The sequence below is a fragment of the Onychomys torridus genome, chromosome 2 (genome assembly GCF_903995425.1).
Source record: "Onychomys torridus chromosome 2, mOncTor1.1, whole genome shotgun sequence".
In the NCBI taxonomy this organism is placed as follows: Eukaryota; Metazoa; Chordata; class Mammalia; order Rodentia; family Cricetidae; genus Onychomys; species Onychomys torridus.
The window spans coordinates 128,718,325-128,726,660 of record NC_050444.1 but is presented as its reverse complement, the minus strand read 5'-3'; the positions used below and the strand labels follow the sequence as shown (position 1 = coordinate 128,726,660).

At 35.6% G+C, this 8,336-nt stretch overlaps 1 pseudogene; it reads right to left on the bottom strand.

The window, feature by feature from the left end:
* Positions 1–4,896: 4,896 nt before the first annotated feature.
* LOC118577969 lies at positions 4,897–5,433 on the bottom strand (annotated as a pseudogene).
* Between the last annotated feature and the right edge of the window lie 2,903 nt (positions 5,434–8,336).

Below are 8,336 nucleotides of genomic sequence, written 5' to 3'. Positions count from 1 at the left end.
GTAAAATAAACATTTAGTATTAAAGTCACTTTTGCAAACAAATCTTTCATTTAAGTATGAGGATTATAACTTGTTTTAAAAGGAAAAGAATACACATTTTTTTTCTTTCCTGTGAAATGTTGACCAGAATTAGTTAGTGAAGTATAAGATAACTGTGTTGTGATATAAACCATGCTCTATTCATGGAAACCATTTTTTAGAGATTCAGATATAGATATGATCCAGTCTGGGAGTAATGAGATAAAAGAGCTCACCATGGAGAAGTGACAATTTTTAAACAATTCTTTAAAAAATTATGGATTATTTATGTGTGTATCTTTCTGTGTTTGTGTATGCCATGCAGATGCCAGTACCTGCAGAAGCCAGAAGAGGGAGTCAGGTTCGCTCAGATGGAGCTGTAGTGAGTAGTGTTTGTGAGCACTAGAAATGGGTGCTGGGAACTGAACTCTAGTCTTCTGGAAGAGCAATGAATGCTCTCAACCACTGGGTATCTCTCCAGCTCCAGAAGGTCATTGTAACAACTTCATTGAAGCCAGTATTTACCTGGCTTATTGAAGACTGCCTTTTCGACTAGATAAACAGCTCTAATTGTGTAATGCTAGAACATGAGAGGAAATTAAAAGGGGATGGGTTACTTCTTATAAACTTCTTATTGTAATGGCATCAAACTGTAGCCAGAAGGTTTCTCTGGTCCTGCCCTGCCCTGAAGTCGGGACAAATCTCTCCCTCCCTCATCCTCCAGATGCTTGGTCCCAAGTAAACACACAGGGGCTTATATTATTTACAGACTGTATGGCATATGGGTCGGGCTTCTTGCTAGCTAGCTCTTGTATCTTAAATTAACCCATTTCTATTAATCTATGCATTGCCACATAGCTTTGTGGTTCACTGGTACTTTTACATCTTGCGTCCTCTGATGGTGGCTCTGCCCAAACTCTGCCTTTCTCTTTCCTGTCTCTCTCAGATTTCCTGCCTGCCTCTAAGCTGCCTTGCCATAGACCTAATCAGCTTATTTATTAACCAAAGGGAACAACATATATTCACAGCATACAGAAAGACATCCCACAGCATTTCCCCTTTTTTTATCTAATCCAAAAGGAAGGTTTTAGCTTTAATATAGTAAAATTATATACATCAAACAGTTATCAAGCAAGAATTGCAGTTACAATATCTAGTCTGTTTGTATTTGGCAAAATTAAAGAAAATATTTTATCATCTATCTTATATTTGTGAGTCTAAAGTTTCATAAACTATTTATCTTTTATCATAACCAAGGAAAATTATAATTATAACTATCTAGTCTTTACCTACATCAAAGACCCTATAAGGATATAATATTGCCTAAGTAAACAGGAAGAGAATTGTAAGCAACTTCCAAAAATCTAGAATGACAGAGACAGCTGGCTGCCTGAACATTCATCCAAAGTTTCTCTGTAATGTTGGGGTACCCATTTCAGCCTATAGGTCTAGATTTTCTCAGTTGCTTCTCCCTGTGTCCTCCAGAATGTCTGGCAGTCTCCTCTGTGAAGTAGGAACCTGAAGGACCATCTTGCTTTGTTTTGGAAAAATTTAGTAGCCATTTTTCCATGGGTCTTGCATGTTCAGTTGGTAAAACATTCTGTCAAGCAATCCAGGCAAGAACAGTTTCTTGCCCAAATGGCTAAATTTTGCCATAAATAAAGCAAACTCCATGTAGAGTGTTTTTTATTCCCATCTTCCTTTTTGAAGTAGATTGGTCCTGCCAAGAGCAGACTTGTCTCGTCCAGAAAAGTCAGAGTTTTTAAAACATTTTAAATGCCATATTCTGTAAGTCTTTGAAGGGTTTAAAGATTACATAATTGGAATATACCTTTATATGCCTAAAAACCTTAACTAACATGACTATAAATTTGATTATCCTAGACAACTATTAATCTGTATTTCTTCATTATATATTAGAATTTTAAATGAGCTGCATAAACATAATATCTTAAACAAGAGTAGAAATATACATACAGTATAACAAATTAACTTTAAATTTGTATCAATATACTAAAATCCATAGCAACATAAAACATTTTAAACAAATTGTTGCTCTTTAAAAGTAGATTTAATAATCTGCCCTTTTATCCTATCATACATATATCTTACATTTCTGTATCATCTAAACATTCTGACGAGCTATGAAATGACTTTATTTTTATTGGGGCTGGAGAGATGTCTCAGAAGTTAAGAGCACCAACTGTTCTTCCAGAGGTCCTGAGTTCAATTCCCAACAACCACATGGTGGCTCACAACCGTCTGTAATGAGATCTGGCACCCTCTTCCGTATACATAATAAATAAATAAATCTTAAAAAATATTTTTATTCTTTGAAGAAATAGTTTCATTGTTATTGAGATAGGCATTCACTATATAGTACAGACTGCTTTGGAATTCACTATGTAGCCCAGAATGGGCTCACACTCTTAGCAATTTTCCTTCCTCAATCTTCCAAGTTCTATGGTTCCATGTATGAGTCAACCCATTCAACTTACAGCTCAATACCCTCCCCTTTCCCTGTTCTCATCTTCCCTCTGTGTGTGTATTTGAGGTATATGTTCCATGATCTGTTTCATGCTTGTGTCTTAAAATATAAAGTCAGCTGAATAAATGTCAGTAATTTTAAACTTGGTCATTCTCCAGTAATTTTTTTGCACAAATTCAGTGTTTATTTCACCTTTCTGTCATATTTCTGGTTCTTTCACCAATGATTCATAAAGAAAAGCAAAATAAATGAAAAACCAAAATCAGAATCACTAAATATTATCAAATAGGGAAACAAATTAAAATCGAGAACCATCAGTAAGAGTATGGCAAGGAAAATATGAAAAGAAATCAAAGATTACTAGAAAACTGTGCTGATGCTCTTATATCAGCAAAATATGCTACTGCATGGAGTGGAACAGAAACAGATATTTTTTCCTGATAATGTAATAGAAATACAAATACACATTCTTTTTTTTTTTTTTTTTTTTTTAGTGCTGTGGAAAGGTAAATGTGATTGTAATGGTAATTCCAATCAGCTGTTACAGAGCATACCAAGAGCACATTTGTGGATTCTAGAGATAACATATACTGTAATTCTTTGACTGAGATAGTGGACACTCCACAAAAAAAAAATGAACACAAAAGTAAAAGACAAAGGTGAATGAAATTTCTTTTCCATCTTAGCAACATTTACATGGAATCAAACTTCAGTGTAGTTATTCTGCTTTGATGAGGCTTTACTTCAGTTCCCAATCTCAATTGCTTGTGAGAATACTCTCCTGTGAAGATACTTACAGGGTGTTTTCTTCTTCAAAGCAAACCTATTTCTAATGGTGGAGCTGCTCTTCCTTGTAGCATGAATTGCTAAATAATCTCATTAGTTAAAAACAAAACAAAACAAAAACAAACCCAGATCCAGATATTGGGGTGAAAGCTGAAAGATCAGAGGAATACAACAAGCCAGCCACAAGTTCTTATCATTAGGAAATCCTCAGCCTGTAAGAGCTAGTTCCTATATACTCACACTTTATATACCTTTCTGTGCCCTGCCATCTTACTTCTCTCAGCCCAACTACTTCACTTCCTCTTTCTGCCCAGCTTTATTACTTTCTGTCTCTGTACAGACCTACAGACCTCTATTGTTAACTAGTACTGGGATTAAAGGCATGTGCCACGATGCCTGGCTATGATTCCAGTATGGCCTTGAACTCATAGAGATCCAGATGAATGTCTGCCTCCTGAATGCCTGGATTAAAGGTGTGTGATCCCACTGTCTGACCTCTATATTTAAAATAGTTGCTGGCTTTGTCCTTTCATCCCAAGATGAAGCACAAATAAAATATCACCACATTCCGTGTGGTGGTGGTGCACACCTCTAATCCCAGCACTCAGAAGGCAGAGTCAGGCAGATCTCTGTGAGTTCGAGGCCAGCCTGGTCTACAGAGTGAGATCTAGGACAGGCACCAAAACTACACAGAGAAACCCTGTCTCAAAAAACAAAAAATAAATAAGTAAATAAATAATACCTGGATGATAGTGGGAGTAATGAAGGGCAAGGTTCAAGGGAAAGAAAGCTTAGGGAAGCAGCAGATCCCAGGTGGATCAAGAACAGAAAGGGAGAACAAGGAATAATAGACCATAATAAATGATGACCACATGAGAACAGGAATAGGCAGAGTGCTGGAGAGGTCCCCAGAAATCCACAATGATACATCCTCTGTAGACTGTTGGCAATGGTTGAGAGAAAGCCTGATCTGACCTAGTCTGGTGATCAGATGGCCAAACACCCTAACAGTTGTGCTGGGACTCTGATCCAATAACTGAAGGGAGTGGATGCAGGCCCCAGGTAGAGCTCCAGGAGTCTAATTGTCGAGAAAGAGGAGAGACTATAAGAGTGTGAATTGTTGAGACCAAGATTGGAAAAGCACAGGGACAAATAGCCAAACTAATGGAAACACATGAATTATGAACCAAAGGCTATGGAGCCCCTAGCTGGAGCAGGCCCTCTGGATAAGTGAGACAATTGAATAGCTTTATCTGTTTGGGAGGCACCCAAGCAATGGGACCCTGACCTGTCCTTAGTGCATGAGCTGGCTCTTTGGAACCTTGGGCTTACACAGGGACACTTTGCTCAGCCTGGAAGGAGAAGACTGGAGCTGCCTGTTCAGAATCCACCAGGCTTAAATGAATCCCCAGGGGAGTCTTGGCCTGGAGGAGATGGGAATGGAGGGGAGAGTCTAGGGGGAAGGTGGGGTGCAGGCAGGAGTGGGTAGGATAGGAACCCATGGCTGATGTGTAAAATTAAAACACAAATATAATAAATTAAAAAAGGAGAAAAACAAACAAACAAAAATAAATAAATAAATAATAATCACACTTCATAGTGTCTTATTGGCAGTGATAACTAATCATTATCTTTGAAGCAAGTCCTAACATTTCCTTTTATACACTTTATATTTGTGTGCCTGCTTCTGTTTTCACACTCAGGACTCCATATTGCTATCTTATCACCATTAGCTCTGCCATTAACAAGAGCTTCACATACATCATCACTAGAGTCATCAGAAGATTCTCTAATAAGGTATAGCATAGTCTAGCCAAAAGTGATCGAGCTCACTGTGTCTCTGTGTTTGTTTCTCATCTTCCCACACAGGCTCTATATTATCATTAAAAAATCAGTAGTCACAGTAAGGCAATTCATTACTATACAACTGAGTAAGGTTGTATTGGGTCCCAAAGTCTTCCACAGTGTCAAACTTAGAGATCAGTTGAAGGCTTGCTTGCTGAGTTTGGCTTTTTATCATTTTTAATTTATTTAAATATTTATTATGGTTCTCTGGGTTAGTAACCTTCTGATTAGTGGTTTTTTTCCTCTTCAGTAGGTAGAGAATTAGAGGAAGGGATGGTTTCCAGTTCCCCAGTCATCTTAGGGATCTCTCTCCCCCTTTTTTTGTTTTAATTCTCTTTATTTTTATCTTTAGATCATTTCTAGATATGCTTGAAACCCCCAAATCTCCTATCTTGAAACCATAATGTCCTGAACTTTTTCTAGTTTATAATTTAAAAATACTAAAATGTAAAACTTCTGACATATATGTATATGCTGTATGTACTATATATCTATGTAATGTGCTTAAAAACATTCTGAATTATTTTTGCAGGTTTTAAAGTGTTACTTGGTTTAATTGAAGCTTCATTATAGGCTAGAAGGAAATTTGTGTCATTGTTCCATTACAACTCAATACCTATGTCATCTTTTAATGCCACTACTTAAAGTGTTTCAAAGTGATTGTTTGGTTGAACTCCACAGCCTACCTCTGACACATCACCTTCCTTTTTGGAAGAGTACGCCAAAATTTCATCTCTGTTGTATAGGTCAGGATTTATTTCCTTTTTTTTTTCAAATAATTTTGAGATTAAGCTGTTCTATTGCTCTTAATATTCGAATACCATGGGACTGTGGCTTAGTGTTTAAGAGCACTTGCTGTTCTTCTGGAGTGCCCATGTTCAATTCCCAGCACACATGGTTGAGTACTACTGCCTGTAGCTACAGTCCCAGTGGATCTAACCCCCTTTTCTGACCCCAAAAGGCACTGTAATCATGAGGTACACAGACATACATGTAGGCAAAACACTCATATATATAAAATAAAAATGAAGATTAAAATATTTTGATAACATGTAAGAATTTTATTGAATATAATAATTTAATATAAAAGTAATTTATATCTGTAAATTGAATCATTAGTATTATAATATCTGTGATTACCATATATTTACTCAGCTATACTGACATAATATCTTTAAACTCTGAAAAGATCTAATACATTTTTAATTTTATTGAAGCTGGAAGAATACTATTTTATGTCCATTTATATTAAGTAGTTTTCTTATTGATTTCTATATATACTATCATATTCTCTATATTTATTTTATTTCCTCTTTCTTTTACAGTATTTATGTGCCACTCATGCCTTTATTTTCTCATGGTGCCAGATAAAATATTTAGCTCTCCAGAATTAAAGACTAAGATTTCAAAGATTTTTTCTTATACAAATGATATTTATAATAATTTTTAAGATAAGTTTTTAAAACTTTATCAAGATAAGTAAGGTCACTTAGTTTCCAGTTTCAAAGACTCAGAATATAGTCCACAGCATTTCCTTATGGCATATCATTATGACACCTTTGGGGATTTCTTCACTGTAGCCTTTTTAAATTGACCAGATCATATAATCAATAACAACATTGCTTCATTTTATTTTCAGGGAGAGTCAAGTCAACCTAAAACCCATACTTCCTTGAGCATTATTGGTGTAACCCTAATGTTAAAGATGAGCTTAAACAAACAATCCTACACAGGGGTGGGGTGCCGCCTTCAGCTTTCTCTTGAAATGGAATGTGTATGTCAGAGTGGAAACATAAGCTGCTGGGTCCATCTGTTCCCCAGAGTTCTCACAGAAAGCCCTATGACTGTCATCTGTCCACAACACATCTCATAGTGACTGTTTTAATAAAAGGGACACAGCTAACTGATGCTCAGATACCCCATGTAGTCAGATGATATTCTTTCTACACTGGCTGTCTTTATTTGTATGTCGTCTACTTTCTTTGGTGAAGGATATGAGAAACTTTAAAGCAGTTTTTAAAAGGCCCTTGGTATTCATTGCTCATTAGCTTCGTCATATGCTCTGCACAGTATGCTTCTCTTTATTCTTGACTTCAGAGTCATTTTATTCTGTCAAGATCTTTTGTTTTTACTTCCTTTTCATTTCTTTGATATTTTAAGTACTTAAGCAAAGAAATATACATTGTAGATCTTTATTACTTCAGACAGTATATTCCCATTAACTTTCATTAGCTTAAAATAAGTAAAGAGAAATAAATAGAAGTGTACTGAGGATCACCATGGAAAATACACACTGTTCATCATTTTGAGCACCTGATAATAATAAAGAATGTGATTTTGATAATAATGAAGAATGTAATCATTTTGTTTTAAAGTATAGCTAAAATAAGAGTAAGCTAATTGCTGTATTTTACAGGGAGCACAGAAGCCAAAATTGTCCTTAGTAACAAAAATAATATTAAAAGATCATGACTATAATCTGCCACATATACCTTTTCTGGTTCTAAACACATAGATGTGTGTGCTTGAAAATCAAGAGATTCTGGGATCCAGAAGAAGTAAAATCAATATGTTGAGATACCCAAATTCAATGTTCATGAATCAGTTCACAAGTTGACAATAAATGGAAAACACCTATATATTCTTTGAAGGTTGATGAATGAGGAAATATGGCATATATGTGTACTGAAATAAAGTCCTATTTTTCAAAAGCAGAAAGTCCCAGCATTTGTTATATACTAATGAACCTGGATGACATTATGCTAAGTGAAATAATCCAGACACAGAACAACATACATGATCTTCCTTACACACATGATGTATAAAAGCTGAACTCGTATAGGCAGAATGTAGAATAGTGTATGCTAAGTGATAGTGTGTGGGCTGGGCAACACTGGGCAAAGCATATGACCAAATTTTCAGCTAATCAGGATGAGTAAGTTCTGGAATCTGTTGCATACAGTTACTATGTGCATGTGTGTGTGTGTGTGTGTGTGTGTGTGTGTGTGTGTGTGTGTGTGTTTGTCAGTAACACCTCAATAAGGAAAAATGAGAAATGAAAACATTAATGGAGTTGTTCTGAACATTTTCTTTTGCTATTTTACTCATAGTTTAATATATTTGTTATTTTCTTAATTTCATTAAATGTATCATTATAAGACAATGTAACATCTACAGTCTTATCATTCACATTCATGTT